We start from the raw sequence: 17001 nt of genomic DNA, 5'->3' as shown, positions 1-17001 counted from the left end.
CTACAAATGAGAAGGAACACACCTTGGGGCTGCTTGTTTAGATGCAGCAATATTTACTTGCGTGGTGCTTCTAGAAGTGGTACTTCTGCAGGGTGCTCCTGAGCGATTGCAGCACTCCCGAGGCCGATTCCTCCCATATCCAGTGAAAGAGTTTTGTCTGAAAGTCTCTTAAACTCCAGTCCACCTTTGACATGGCAGACTTCTCTTACAAAGAAACGGGAGAGTCCCACGTGCAGCCAGCAGACACTTCTTAGGGAGCGTGGTATTGTGAATGCTGTTCGGCACGTGAGTGGAGTGCTGCTGGCCTCCTGGAGAGTAATCTCGGTTATTCCCACCTAATACGCATCTGTTCACCACAACCTTCTTCTCAAAAGTTGCACTCAAATTCTCCAGTGATGTACCTGAGGAAGAAAAACAAACTGACTCCAAATAGCACTTCCATTTGCCTACAGTACTGCTTCAGAAACCACAGCTGCACAGCAGATTAATTAATTTTTCACTTAGCTGAAAATAGGTTTATTTCTGTGGTCGATATACTTTAAAGTCTGTCTTGTTCCTCCGAGGAGTTTTATGGAGCTCTCAAGCATATATTTTCTTCTAAAAGTTACTGATCCCCTAAGATGCACAGTATATATGCAAAACTTAGGTGACTGAGAATTTTACTTTGAAGAACTATTTTGAGAAGTAGTCCCTCAGCAGGGACAGGGGAGAAAGAAAATAATTTTCTTAACAATGGTAGAAGCACAGTGAAATTAGCACAGTGCCATTTGGTTCATTCCCCTCCCCACACGCACAAAAATGCGGTTTTATTCACTCTCAGTATGATTTATTGCCTTATGTTGCATCATGCTACAAAATGTCATACGCACTATGCTCCAGCGCACAAGACAGAGCTAGATAAAATTTGATTTGACACCTGTGTAATGAATGTGAAAGACAAGTCCTCCTAAGTCAGAAGTGTATTTTCAAAGAACATTTCCATCACAATGAATGACAAAATTGGGGGCTTCCTCTCTCCCTCTTCCCTCCTCATCTCTCTCTTCCTCCCTCCCTCCCTGCCTCTCCCCCCATCCCTCTTCAACAAGCTGGTTTCCCAAAGTAACACTAACGACAGAGCTCTCCCTGGTCTTTGTACTTTACATTTCCAACTGTTGCAGCAGGAGGGCAAACTGAGCGAAGAGTATCCTTGTAGGCAAACGAGCGTTGCCATTTTATACTCACTCTTGGACCCACAAATAAACTGACCAAAGGTCAGTACGATGCTGTTCGGTAGAGTGGGTGAAAGGAGGCTGATGTTTCAGTCTGATTTCTTGCACAGACAACCATATTACAGAACTCACCACAAATTAATGCTGGTTTTGTCCAATCTACTACCTACCTCATCAGTCATGCCTATACCCGATACCTGTTTCAGAACTGAGGTGCCTCAGAGGCTGGATTACTTTAAGAGATATTAAAGGCAGAATGGACCACTGGATTATCAAATACAACCTCTGCATCACAATCTTCTTAATTAAGCCCAAATACATTAGGTAGGGCATATATTCTAATCTGTGGACTACTAAACAGTGTACCTCAATCAGGCATCAGTTACCTGGTTCACCTGAAAAGGCAGAGAATTGATGAGCTAAAAGGGGACCAGGGATCCTGGCAGGCAAATCAGAAAAGCAAAAAAATCCACTTGATACTATCAATCCTGACCTCCACAAAATCTGTACCTCAACTATATACACATATATCTATACCTTAAAGTAATCCTGCTGAAGATACCCTGCCTAAGCGTTTCTGTTCCCAGTCAGAGCACTGCCCCTTCTACACGGCGTCCAGCACGAGCAGTCTCCAAGGCCACTCTCTGTCACCTCGGAGACACCCGGGAAACATTCGGCAAAGGTAATAGCTGTGTCAGGAAAAAGTCTCTTCCTGCGCCAACAAGCGGCCAGTCAAAGCCCTGGAACAAAAGGCCAGGTACCAAGAAGTAGGAATAAACAGGGAAATTCAAGGCCAGGTTGGATGGGGCTTTGAGCAACCTGGTCTAGTGGAAGGTGTCCATGCCCGTGGCAGGGGGGTTGGAACCAGATGATCTTTAAGGTTCCCTCCAACCCAAACCATTCTATGGTTCTACGATTCTACAAAAATTTAGTTCAGAGATCTGCAATTTTCACTTTTTCAACTTGCTTAAAAAACCCCTGATCATTCATTAAAATACATCAAACCGCAAAATTCTATACACCTGCTGATGGGTGAAAAATTGTTTTTGATAAGTGAGTTCAAAATTAGATTTTACATTATCATCAATCATCGTGGCAAAGGGCAAAGGATCAGATTTTCTGCTACATGAGTAAATTTCCATGGCAGTTTTGCAATGCAGCATTGCGTATATAAATAGCGAGTTAAACCCATACATGTTCCATGCACGGTAAGTACTGTACCTAGATATTCAGTCTCTTTCCGAACCAATAAAACATTTATCTCTCAAAGTTTTACCAAGTGCAAAAGAGAAAAACGCTTGAGACTTAGGGGGTTTACGAAATCCCTATTAAAAACAAATGCCTGTAATATATCACTGGATGCTTTTGAATTGTTTTAAGGATTAGTTAGTATGGCACAGCATATAACGGAAATTCCATTGTTTGATCACTCTAATGCATTTGTCATTTTGTTTAGTTATTTCTTTGTAAAGCATGAAGTAGAATATCTCTATTTGATAGCTGTTTACCTAAAATTGCCTTTAAGAGCAATATATGCACTCCAGCAAAATGAGGTTTTGAGCATTACGTATGCTTGGGATAAAAGGCACCCGTCAGAACTGTGGCACGCTTCTTTACCTAAGCCAACAAGGGTAACGCTGTGTGGCCCTGTTCCGCTTTCTCACAAAGCCACCTAAAACCAACTGTGGGTGCTGTCGTGTACAACGGGTACAACTGCCCGTTTCCTAATGCATCATTTTTTCCTTCTGATCTCTATCGCTGCAAATACAAATGATCAGTGGAGCCAGATGCTTCAGAGGACAGTGGCTATAACCTTCGGTTCGCGCAAAGTGGAACTCGAGGAACAAAGATGCTCTGCCAGCTCCTGTCCCCTAATGATGCAGCCACCGGGGGGCTGCAGTGGTCACCAGGGCGGTCAGAGACCCCAGACCTCTTTTTCCCCACAGAGCAAGCACTACCAACATCTGTGCTCTTTGCCTGAGGTATGCTTACTGGTTTTCAGCCTTACATGCTGGTGTACTTGCACTGGATTTCCTACATCTGTTTTTATTCCAGATGTTAACAAATTAATATACTGCATGCACTGGAATTTGAAATACTTTATGTGAATAAATTTGAAAGGCTTTCTGTGTCTCACACTACTGCTATTCTGCTTTGACAAACGTCTTGCTCTTGTACCCCGCAACACACTAACTAGCGTGTGATGGTATTTTCAAGGCCACTCTTACTTTATAGAGAGCAGAAGGAGCAGCTGCATTTGCGATACTTCTTTTCTTCACAGGAGTGGGGTTTCTGTAAAGGAAGGGTTTGAAGTTTGGTGTAGATGTGAATTTAGTCAGGGCTGCAATCCATGCTTTGTCAAATTACCAGCTCAACCCAAGCTTTTCATGGAACTATAACTTTCTCCATTGCCCCTGAGAGTTTAAAAAAGGAGCATAATTGCTGTTTCAAGTGTCTTCAGACCAGACAAAGCATGTGTTCCATCTTCCACTGACAGCCTAAGCCAAATGCTCCAGATCCACTCATGTGTACCTACTGCCAGCAGCTGTTTGTGACCAACATGCTCTAAGGACATCAGACACTCTTGTGAAGGGAAAGGGTCCGTCGTCTTCAGCAGAGCCAGAGCTCGGCTGCGTGCAGCCACGGTGGAGCCAGAGGCAATTCCAGAGTTTTTAAGACACTTTGTTTTCTTCTAACCTTGGGGCTGATGGGAATCAACCCAATCCACAGAAGGATTTTGAACAGCTTCAGGCTCAGTTTAAATTCTCTTGAAGAGTGTGAGCCTCACAGGAGTGCAAAGCTGGACACAAAGTCGTGCAGCAAGAAAAGACACTTGATCAGATTTCGCCAGAAATAGATGTTCTTGGGCAAACGTTTCCTGGAAGGATCTGAACCTCTCTCTACTGCAGCATTTAGCAAGCTTGCTTACAAAGGACTGTCATTAAGGGACCCTTAATCGCCTTCCTCTCTTCAAAATCTCAGGCACAATTAACTACCCAGCCTGCTTTGTGAATAAGGACCAAATATGTTGTTTACTTTATTTTACAGTAAATATTTATACAGCACTCCACATGAGTATCTGCATTTTTTTATTCTTGATTTCTCTGGGAAAAAAAGAGAAAAAAAATGCTCCCTGCTTCAATGTCATGGGAAAACATGTGGAAATGTAAACCTGCTGTAGGAAGCAGGCACAGTGGGAGCTGTAATGGGAAAAAGACAGGCACGGTTTATCAGCAGAATATGTAACATATACTGAACATCCGGCTTCCCAAGTAAGTTGTTAACAGTGCTCAATACAAATGTTTCTCTTTAAAGAATCAGATGTTCCTCTTTTTTTTTTTTTTTTTCCCAGTAGCTCCAGTATGGTAAAACTGGTGCCATAAAGTCATTGCAAGAGACAGCAAACAACTTTGTTATCATAATAGGCTTTTTTTTCCTCCTTCTTTTTTAAACAATGGCTCTAGCAGGTGGCATGTGGCTGAGACCGGGTCTATCACCATCTCCAGGGTGCCAAGACGTCCCTCAAAGTTTCTGTGGGAGGAATTTGTTGGTGGGATTTGGATTGTAAAGGCACGTGAGCATCTGCTGCCTGCTCAGTCTCATTACCATTGACACAATTAGCTCCTGCAGCTCTCGCCCGGCAGCCAGAGCAGGGACTCAATTTTCTTGCCTCTCTGACAATGCTCATTACCATTCATCTGAACGTATGGGTTCCTCTGCCTCCGAGTCCGGGCCAAGGGGCTGTGAAAACAGATCACACAGAGAAACACTCAAGAAAGGAAGAGCAAATTGACATAATAGCTACTAACAGCCTAAAATCAACTGCCTTGTATACAGAACCACTGATAAACTTTCAGTATTCATAGTAATGACTCCTTTCCCTTCTAAGTCACTTTATTCCTGAAAACCACATTCTATGGTTTTATGCTATGGTATGCTTTCTGTAAGTAGCTTATAACCTTTTTCTGTGATTCAGGAGATATTACACAGCATTACTGCATTACTATTGTCCTTCCATACCCCCAACCACTTGCAAAGTTCTGACAAACTTTCCAACTTTCCTTTTTTTTTTTTTTTTTTTTTTGCATTATGTACAGAAAAAGTCCATTTTCCACCTTTGAGTTAATTTGGAAACCAGACTAAGAAGTCAGATTTTTGCTCCTTACAGTATCATGGAAAGTAGGAGTTTATTGACATCTTCCTCTTGCAGCCACAGCCTAAACAAAACATTAACACATATCTGCAGATAAAGACTTTGCATTCCTTTAAGTGTCCTCACCCCACATAAAACTGCAATTATTTTACATTTCCTTACAATAGATGCTGCATAATTCCTCCTTGCTGGTGTTATATCATTTTATTTATACAAAGTACCCTTAGCCCATAAATGGAAAATGAGAGAAGTCACACATTTTTCAAATAAATCACTTGGTTAAAAGCAGAGAGGAGGGGAAGGAGAAAGACAGAGAGGACTTAAACCGATCCATCTCCTGAATATACGCCAAGGATCTCTGTCTTTGAACAAAGAAAACAGAAGGGCTTCAAGGCCTGTATCTGTGATAATCTTGCAGTTTTAGAATGTTGCATAGATAGCGATTTGTGACCTTACTGAAGAATATTAGATTAAAGCAGAATTATATTTACCACAACATGCCTTTCCTGAGACTCAGCCTTTACTAGGTCTTTGTAACACAGAAGGATGGAAAATACCACATAGAGCTGGGGACAAGGCAGGGGCATGACATTTGCTCATTTGCTTTCAGATGTTTTTAAAACTCAAGGAAGTGTTATTGTTACCATAAATCATTACTATAGGTTTATTTTCCTCAACCCCCTCCCTGTCTTGTTAGAGAAAACATAAGCTGGGCATCCTCATTGCTCAGGGCTAAAAAGAAAGAAATGGTGGCATTTTAGTGAGCTTCCCAAAACGATGACTGTTACGGTTTTAATCCAGTGCAAGCCTGGAGCAGTGAGGAGAGGAGGGACGAGGGCCATCTCCCTCACCATGTGCAGAGTCCACGCTTGTTTGCAGAACTGCCCCAATTCCCCTGGCTTTGTCATGGAAATGTGAGCCCTGAAAGAAGAGTCTATTATGTCAAATTACAAATTATATTATAGGGTTTTAAGTAATTGTTTGCTGACCGTTGTCATGCACATGTGGTTTGTTGGAAGTTGATGTAATCATTTTGGCAAATTTCCACCAGCAAGAATCGGCCGGGGTGAACCCTTAAATCAGCTGCTGTGGGGGTTCACATTGTGCAATTACCGGGTGAAAGACTAACACAGACACCCTTCAAAGTTAATTTACGCAGACCCATTTTAGAAGTAGTGCATTATGTCTTAACTGTATGAAATGTATTGTGGACATATTAGCATTCATAAAATTCATTAGAAACCCATTAGTTCAAATGAAAGAGTTCTGTATATATAGTTCTTTCGTAGTATATAATTTTATAGTTCTTTCATACTATAAAATTTAACATTTTTATGGCCAGCAAGAAAGATATAAAGTGTATAGGAAATACAGCAAAAATGTGTGCTCTGTTTTTCTGGAGCCATTTGAATAAAGTTTTCATCCATCAGAAAGATTTTTGTTTCAATCAGACATCAATTAAAATAAATATGCAAGACTATTCCAAAATAATCTTAACTTACTGGAATGCATTCTCTCACCAGACTACATAAATATGGGTACACCCACATTTTTTCCCTGATTCTGTGGTCCAAAACATCTATGTCAGATCCTGGAACACTTCATTATGACGTAATGAGGCAGCTGGCATTTCTTTTTCATAAATTCTCTAAAACAGTAAATAGTAATACTACAGTGACTGGAACTTAAAGCATAAACTGACACACTTTCCAAATATAGCTGCGTAGACTTTTCATTGAAATACATTGTAGGGGTTATACATATACACACACATATATATATGTATTTGTACGTATTTATGCATATATAGCATTTTTAGAGAAACAAAAATTTCAGTAAAAAGAACTTTGTAATGAATCTCAATAAGCTGCTTTTGCAGTTTTCAAGTATTTATAATTGTTGTTCATAGGTGCCTTTTCTTAAGGCATCCGTGCTATTAAGATACTGGTCTTTTGTTTTGTCCTTCCACAGACTTCTATCACAAAATGAAGCTATTAAGCAAATGCAGAATAAATCAAGCACACACGGTATGGCATATGGATAATTTCCATTAAAGAAGTTCAATATATAGATAAAAGGAAAACTTGATAAAAATAAATGGCAGTCTAAGTGGATTTGGTGTATTGCTATTGGGATTAAGTGTTACACAAGTTAAGCTCCATGGCAATGTTTAGTATTATTGCTAGGAACTGTTCTCCTAGTCATCCTGTATTTTTTAAACACTAATTTTTTTATATAGCTTCTATAACATAGTTCAGGTCTTTTTTTTTTTTTTGAGTACCTTGGTAAAGAAATAGTTCAACAGCTAACAATAAAAATCCCTCACAATTTGTCACTTGAATTCTAAAAGCTATAAAACCAAGTGATAAATGTACAAAGCACATATTAAGAAAATCTCAGTGTTTTGACAAGCTTGATCGTTTTAGTTGTTAGCTTTGTTTTATGATCACTTTGGACAAAACACCTGCACTGGTTTTAAACCAGTTAAGTAATATGTAACCTGTCATATGTGCTATGAAAGCTAACAGCATGTATTTCCCCAGGTCTGCTGTGGTTTGAAACTAAACCAGGGTGCTTTCTTTTTCAGCTGTGGAAATATTCTTCTTAAATAGGATTTATTCTTCTTAAATTAGGGATCACATCAGCTCATTTAGGGATGTCAAGGAACCTTTTCCTAAGCTGATTTTAACACCAGCTTTTGTTTACAGCCAATGAAGATAAACTCCAATCTTTTTGTTGATCTGAGCATAAGAAGGATGAAGTCTTTTGACTTGGGTATCTACGTGTACAGATGAGTTAATGGTTTAATTTCAGCCAAAGTGCATATCACTGACTCCAGATCGAGTTTAAAGGAAACCCCTAGATCATATGGACGTCTCATATCTGCAGCCAATAATACTTTAAGAGTTTAGTTTGGGAAGTTATAGTTTATATATCCTCTTAACTAAGTTCTGTTCATATTGTCTTTCTGATATCCAGCCAGGTCAAACAGCACTGAACCACAAAAAGCAGTTGATCCATTAGTAATTCAACATGGTTACAATCTATAACTAGTACTTCAAGCAGACATTATTCTCATAACTACTCCTCAAGCTTCATTTCAGTTCATTAGTGTCTGACGGCCTGGGATGGTTTGATTTGCTTGTGCTGTTAGGGAGCTCACTGGACTCTCTCTGGCTTTGGGGGATGTAAAGGGCCGTCTCTTTCTTACCCTTCAGTTAACTGAGTACGGCTGAAAACCTGGAAGCTGCAGAAGGAGTTATTGTGATTCTGGTTTACCTGGACTGCATATATTAATTGACCTGATTGCCTCTGTAAAGTCCATCTCCCAAAATATCTGCTATTGAGCCAAATTCTGCTGTCACCAGTGGGTGCCTGAGCAGCACAAGTCCCTCCTTTTAACAGGATTAAAAGGAGGAGGTAAACTCTCTTTCACTGTGTGACTCCTGACGTGGGCCACATTCACATCTCATTTGCCATAAGCGAGTGTAACTGAAGCAAACTCCATTTTTTATAAATTCATTTATTTCCTTGAAACACAAAAGAGGTGTTTGCACTGTAACAGCGATAACCCACCTGAAAGAATATGTCTTTTTACAGAAACAAAAATGGAAAAAAACCCTGAACCTATATAAGCCCCATCCATGTGGACTTGAGACCAAAACGATTGACCTCTGTTCTCAACTGAGGTACATCCATAGTTTTATGATTCACATATTTATAAAATGAGAAAGACACTTCAGAGAGATTTCCCTTTGAAAATTACTAGCCCTCATCTCTGTTACTAGGTTTTATTTATGATGCCCCAAAATCACAACAGAGAAATGGTTACCTTTTTTTTTTTAATACCTCTTCCATAATGGAAGAATTGTGAAATGAGTTTCATGGAGCTGAGCATGCTGGAGGTTATCAGGTTTGTCATTGTAAGTATACACGAATGGAGAGAGCGAGAGAGAAGAGAGGGAGAGAGAGCACTTCTCTGACATCTCATCATTAGTATCTTGTAGGGCAACCAACCTACTGTAAAATCTATTTGTGAAATACAATGATTTTATCATTTATGGATTTTATTATATGTGCTTTCTTCCTAACATTGTAAAACTGTAAAAGCCTGGTGTATTTTAAATCAAATGCATGCACTGCATATTTAAAGTAAGAATAACTACCCCAAGAGGAAAAAAAATATAATAAAAGTCAGCCTTGAACTAAATTTGCATATGAATCCTATAAAGTCAGCCTGACTTTGCTAACAGACAAGTGCTATTATGTTGTCTTTGTCCCATCCTTCCTAACAAAAATTCCCCCAATAAGTTACTTCTCATTGAAAACTGAAAAAAATACTACCTTATAGCAGTTTTCAGGTCTCAGGCTCCCAGTTGGTACGTCTACCTTACTACATGGTGTATACCATTTCTAAGGGCTTACTCTGTTATTATGCAAAATTGCGCTCTCAGTATTTTTACCACTTACTATATTGCTAAGGGACTGACAAATGAATCCAAGCCTGCAAACATGCAACCTTAAAGTTATCTCTCAGTCTGAAGTGTTTTCCTTGATGGGGCCTTGCTTCTGGATGCTGTGTGCTACATAAGGCAAGTCTAGTGCACATAATTTGCAACCGATACGATCTGAGATAGCTCCCAAAATTGGTGGTTGAGTCGGTTCTTTCACCAGTTCTTTCTGCTTTATCAAATTAATACTGAAGTGTCTGATACACCCAGCTATCATCTAACAATCGAAGAAAATTACCCTTAAGATACCTGTTTCTGTAACTAATCAAACTGAGAAAGAAATAGGGTTACATTCATTTGTTTGGCTTATGGTTTGTGCTGGTTAAACAGTCCCTAAGAAGGAATACTTCTTTCCCAATTAATTAGACTTTTCTTTCCATCCCACATGAATTTCCCCATATCCTTTTAAGTATAAAAAAAATCAGTAATTAAAGCCTTAGCCAATCTCTTCTACTAAATTACTTCAGTGAATCACAGCCTGTTATGTGGCTTATAGGGTTGTTATGGCACACAAATGCTACAAACTATTACTATGGCAGTAACAGAGAATACCTACATAGCTAGATATGGACATCTACCTTGATAGGGAAAAACCATATGAAAAATCTATGTATGTCTTGTCTTTGAGATTTGCAAAAAAAATTTTTTCCTCTTCCCATAATTATCACTGTGTTTGATCTAGATGCCTTACTCCATTTTTTGCTTTATCAGATGAGTTGCTTTTGCTGCTGCTTTGCTGCTCATTGTGATTTGTTTTCTGAGACAGCTTAGAAGTAGTTTATACACACATATACATACATCGATACACATACACCTTTCTAAAATTAAACAGATTTTTGATTGTTCCACAGAACCACTTCCATTCAAAGTGGGAGCCACACTTGGGGCTTTCTGCCTTATAACTTTGTTAGTGGAAAGGGGAGTAGATCCTTCGGTAAAATGGGTAATTTCTGTGGGGGGCTTTATCAAGTCTAAAACTTTGATCTTGGTATCATATTTCATGGGAAGCGAAGAGAGAACGGAGCGCTGCAGTACTGTTTTGTCTACTGTCTTTATAGCTACACAGGGAATTTGCTGTGTTCTGAATTCAGTGTACCCTTTTCAGGGCCGGTTGACAGGCAAATATAGTCCTTAGAGTATAAACAAAAAAAACGAAAGAGACTTGACAAAGGTACTGAGAAAGGATGTCATTTTTCATGACCCTGCACAAAGGAGCAGGGCGATTCTGCTGATGCAGAGGACCATATGCTGGGAGCCAGGACATGTGGGGCTCATTAACTCCCATCCAAGTTACGAAAGTTTGCAGCAGGAAAGAGCAAGATTTGAGCAATGAAACATTTGGGAAGAGCCCCCAAGTCAAGAAAATATTTTGTTCGAAAGCTTTTTGTTTTGTCAATTAATATTGCAAGGAAAGGAAAAGAAAGGAAAGTCAGGAAGTAAGTTTACCCAGTCTAAATGTATTTTGTCAACAGCATGAAATTCTTCTTCAAAAGCCAGAAGAATCCGCACTACTTGGAGGTGGAATCTATTAGAGCGTATGAATCATGTCATATTTCTTGTACAGGGATCTGCCCATGATATAAGAATTATTTGCAGAATATATCAAGGTTCATCTTTCATTTGCATGGGGAAACATGTCTACAGGTATATGTGCATATATGTATATGTATGTATTATATAAATACAAATAAAATTTGTCTTTCAAGTGGGAGACACATTTCAGGTCCTCCACTCAGGAAGGATGAATAAAGTCATGAAATTAAGATATTCATAGAAATACAGCTGCTTAGATGTTTTAGTATGGAGTCTAGTTTGGATCAGAAAATGTTGTCAGAACAAACACACTGGCATGCAAAACAAATCAGACTTGATAAGTCAGCATTTTTTAAAAATATATGTCATTAAACTACTCCTGAGCAGCAAAAAAAAAAACAGGGAACACGCTTTAATTGGAACAAGTTTAGATCCAAATGGAAACAAATGCCACAGCGTGGAAATAGCCTCAATGCCAAAATGCCTCACAAGCTGACTGCAGCCAAACAAGTACAAATGATCAGGAGAAACGAAGGACATTTAATGCTTCAGTGGCAGTAGCCAGTTCCCATCTCTTTAGTCCGCATAATAGTTAAACCTGGCAATGGACAGTTGTTTTATAAAGCTTATACTGCATGGGGGGGGGGAACCACTCAAAGTGACCCAGTGCCTTCTCAGCCAGCCCGATGTTTGTCTTTGGAATGATCTGCTTGTGAAAACCCCCACTACTTAAATACCAGCTCAGCCTTTGTAGCTCAATTATAGTAACTGATTCCTTTTAAAATTAAAACAGGAGATTTTTTTCATTTACGAAAGCTTTACTTTTGAAAAATCAGTTATACTCCAGATCAATTCCAAAAAACCATTTTCATTATCATGATTCAAAACTAACTCCCACAACACAGCTGAATCTTGTTCACGCTGCCCAGGTACTCACAGCCTTCCAGTGGCACTTCTGTAGCCTTTTAGAAAGTCTACTTTTTGCTACTTTTATTTTTGTAAAACCTAATAGAGTATGACCCAATTTCTCTATGTACATGGATGTGTTTAACCTCAAGGAATAAGTTGCCTGAAAGAAAAACACCCTGCACATCTTGACAAAAATGTGACTTCAGTAAGACTTCATTTCCATCACTTGTACAGCCCAGCCAAGAACCCACTTGGGTTCTGGTGGTGAAGAGGGATTCAAACCTCTCTCAATATTGTACACATTTAAGTACCTCATTTACACAGAAGTCACGTACATATATTTTTACTATACTTTTCAAACTCAACTTTTCAACAACACCTTATTGATTTGTAAAAGAGGTATCTGACCTGAAAATCCACTTTGTTCCTATGTGGATGAGATGAATGGCAGATTAAAAAGCAATCATTTCCTCAGAGAAAAACACACAGTGAGTGGAGAACTTCTGGATTTGAAGACCTTTATTTTACTTCCTAGAAAAAAAAAAAAGAGAATTTATGAGAAAATAAAAAAAATGTAATAGATACAAACAAAAAGTAGGACTTGAAATATATTGCTGGAATTGATTGCATTTGAAGTTGTTACATTAAGTTAGAGCCTCTCCAATAAATCAGTAAGTAAGTACGAGCTTAACTCGTGGTATAAAACAGCTTCTCAGTGAAACCTTGCTAGGTGAAATTTCATGGTGAATTATTTTCATTATTGTGGAAAATCAAAACAAATGTCAGTAATAATAATAATAATAAATAATTATTACTATTATTATTTCAATTGTTTCATTATATAAAAACCATTATATTGAGTGACCTGACAATTTTGATTTTACTCATGAAAACTCCTGACACAGTTGCTTGACTGAACATAAATGTTATTTCTGAGCATTGCATAGTCTTCCTCACCTAAACCACACTTATTTTTTGGTTCTGCAATTTTGCAAATTTGCTAACAAAAAGATAATCCATTATGATGACCCTTTTTGTAGATATGTATATATGAATATATGTATACACTTACACATATATAATCAGCACTATATTTAAATTAATTTTAAAAGTTACATTTGTAAATTACAATGAAGCCAATGAAGTTACATTTGTTTTGTAAGCTATTTTTCATTATTTTTTAAGAAACTCCAGTGTAGTCGTTGGCAAAGACAAGAAGCTGTCATCTTTCTTTTCAAATGTTTATGCCCAAATTTTGCTCGGAAATCTTATCATTTTCTTCTAGCAGTCCCCAGCAATAGCATACAGTCTCCAAACATATGAAAGGATGTGACCTCAATGACAGATCAGATCCAAGGGCTATTTTCTTAGACATTATTGTGCCTATATTTGTACATGGAAAGGCTAAGTTCATTCATCCAGTCAGGTGGACATTTGTGACAAAATCCATCCTGAATGTAACAATTTTGTCCAAAACTTCTGCATATGGCATATAGGTGTATATATATGCACGTTTACCATTGCAAACGTGCTTTTTGCACACTGAGCTGTATTCCATAAGGGCCTTCTGGAAGGAGTGGCCAGTTTATATTCCGTTTGGATTCACCTTGTTACAAATAGATGCATATTGTGACATCTTACAGGACATTTTTCCTTGTTATTTCTTCTCTGTTTAGCAAAAGTAAAAGAAATTCAGGCTAGAAAGGTATACACTGCTCATGGGATTTGAGGGTTTATAAAAGTATGAAGGAAATTTCCTTTTGCATTCTGGACACAGTGGAAGAGCTGGGAAAAATATTTCAGTGGTAGCAACGTGTTTAGTATCCAAAGCTGCAGAGGATGTGCTTATTCTATATAGGTACAACTGGGTAGGAAAGGAATATTGTCCTATATTTGCAAATCAAATTGAGTATATAGCTTAGTGCGATTAAATAGCATCTCTGAAATTCATTAAATACAATAATTAAAACATCATATAAAGTCTAGTTTGCAAATGACCTTATCTCAGCCTGGAAAACTGGTGTTAGATTTATAAATGCAAGTGGACATTTCGTTAAGGAAACAACCTCTGAAACAGCAGTTTAGGACACTTAAGCATCACTGAGAAATCATCCAATCCTTCCGGGAAATTTCAGAAGTAGAAGCAAGTTTGGGTGTCAGTTCAAAACTTTTACAGCCTGTTAGAGATGCTTTTGGGTGAAATTTGGATAAGATCTTGAATTGCCAAGCTGCAAAGCAGTGAAAGCTGTTTGTGCCACTGAGCTGATGGGCTCAGTTTGACTCAGGAGCCGAGGTTTCAGCTCAACAGTTGCTGTGCCCTCTTTAACTGTGGGGTAAGACCTTCACCCCCTTCCCTTTGCCCTGCGGCTGGCAGAGCTGTTCTCCGGTCGCAGTCAGAGGAGGCGAAACGACAGGTGGAAAAGGGAAGGAAGAAAAAGAGAGAGTGGCGAGGAGAACCTTTCCAAGTGCACGCAGGTCTCCTTACAGCCTCTTTGACGTATCCCAGCGGAGTGTGCACTGTAGGAAAAAAAAACATGTCACTGCTCTAAAACTGTCTTTTCTAATTCAGTGCATCCATGTATTGTTATAAATCAGTTTCCCAGTCACTGAAAGATACAGAGACAAGAGAACAACTTTGACTGTTAGCTATCAACTCAGATAATAAAAAATTTCTTTCAGCATTAAGCCGCCAGCGTATGAAAAAAAAAAGACTAAAAATATAAATTAATGCCTGCATGTTTTGCCTAGAAAAGGGTTCCTTCTACTTGTGTGCCTACATGCTCATAGGCTTCAGGCATTTACACTCATCCCAGTTCTGGGGTTTTAAAAGCATCTGGAATTCTGCATTACAAATTGCAGCCACTTACATTTCCATATTCTTAAATCTTAATTATAGTGTTGCTGACTGGTGAAGCCGTTGGACAGTCAAGGATCCAAGCTGCCATGCTTGAGGTTAATTTATTATGATTTTGTTAGAGGTTAACATAGGAGTATATTGATAATGCTATACACCTTACACTTGAGAGTCATATTTCACAACCAAGTTCTTTGAAATATATGTATACATACGCACATTTCTGCAGGTACACTGGTAATTTTACTATAAATCTATGTTATGATGAACTAAAGACTGAGCATATGAATAAGAAATAGAAAGATAATAATACTTGAATCACATTATTGGAATGCTGTACTTATCCCAAGGTCAAACATAGTAGAGTGGGTGTTTATTGATTCTGAGAAATGCTTCCTTCTTACATGTACCTCACCACGGTAGGTAGTCTGCTGTAAATTCTTGATCTTTCTGGATAAAAAGTTAAGAGCATTGAGAATATATATGATCCACCCGCCTCACTTTGTCACAATAAACAAAATGCTACTATTCATGAGCACCGCATGAAAACAATAGATACTGTCTTCATATTAGCATCTCTGCATTTGACGGCAAAGATATATTTTGCCACATGACTAAGTCTCAGGGCAGACAGCTTATTTATATAACTTTGGTTTACCAGTTTCCCTCATAAAGAACGAAACCTTTCTCTAAATGATAATCTTTTGACCTCTAACAGGCTAGTGATTTACAGAGCCATAAAGAAAACACGCTGTATTTAAAAAGCTTTAAGGTGCCATTTAAAGCTTTTACGGTGAAATATTCTAATAATACACTTGCTGCTCTAAGTTTGGACAGTTTTCTGAATAAAGAAATACCTTTTATATGTTTTAAAATGAAGAATTTACTCATGTTATAAATATATTTTACTCCAACCTGTGAAAAACAGCTCAGAAAATATAGCTACAATTTCACAGAACCTGATAGTAAAACAATGAGCAGTGAGGGCAGAGAGGGAGGAGAAAGAGGTTGCATGAGAATCCCCTGGATGTCTGATGGAAGATAAAATGACATCTTTGATGTAAAAGCACTGTAACAATGTAAACTAGAAGGATGATGTACATAACCATTCTAGTGTAATGGACGTGATTTTCTCTTGGACAGATAAAATGTTATTTAGATTCTGTCATGAAATATAAGTCTTCACTTTCTTTATACATTCAAGTAACTAGATTTTCCACTCAGCAAAGCAGCACAGTTAGGTAAGTCAAAGGCATAGCATCAGATGCTCAGAATTTAAACATCCTTTCTTTTCTGGGGCGGCGTTATACTTACTCTATGTAGACAGCTGGTTGTAGTAAATTTATTTCTAGGTATCTCGAATGCGTAACTCCTTTTTCTCACGATCATTTCTGAATAAAAACAAACTGGCCTGTGCTCCTATTCATTTGCCTTTTGTGTTGGAATGGGAAGGAGGAAGCAGCAGCTTATACGGACCAACCTCTATGTGCTAGCAGCCAGTGCAAGCACTTTGTGTGTGTGTGTGTGCATGTAAGGGAAGTTGGTTGATTGAAACAGCATAAAGTCGAGTGTGGGTAATTTGCTGCATGCAAATGTCAAGCTATCTTTTCTATATGGTTAAGAGCCTCATCCAAAGACCCTTAAAGTCAGGGGAGGTCTTGTCTGGTTCGAGTGTTATTCAGATCAGTTTAACAGAGAGGCTATCAGAGCATTTGTCATTACATAATAACCATCTAGAAAGGATTTCTTTCACTTGCCCTTTTTACTTTCCAAGAGAAGATGTTATTTAGATTCTGTCACGAAATGCAAGGTTTCACTTTTTTTATATACTAA

Source organism: Nipponia nippon, unplaced genomic scaffold (genome assembly GCF_047370975.1).
Source record: "Nipponia nippon isolate SJK-2023a ecotype South Korea unplaced genomic scaffold, ASM4737097v1 scaffold_6, whole genome shotgun sequence".
Classification (NCBI taxonomy): Eukaryota; Metazoa; Chordata; class Aves; order Pelecaniformes; family Threskiornithidae; genus Nipponia; species Nipponia nippon.
This window is presented reverse-complemented; position numbering follows the sequence as displayed.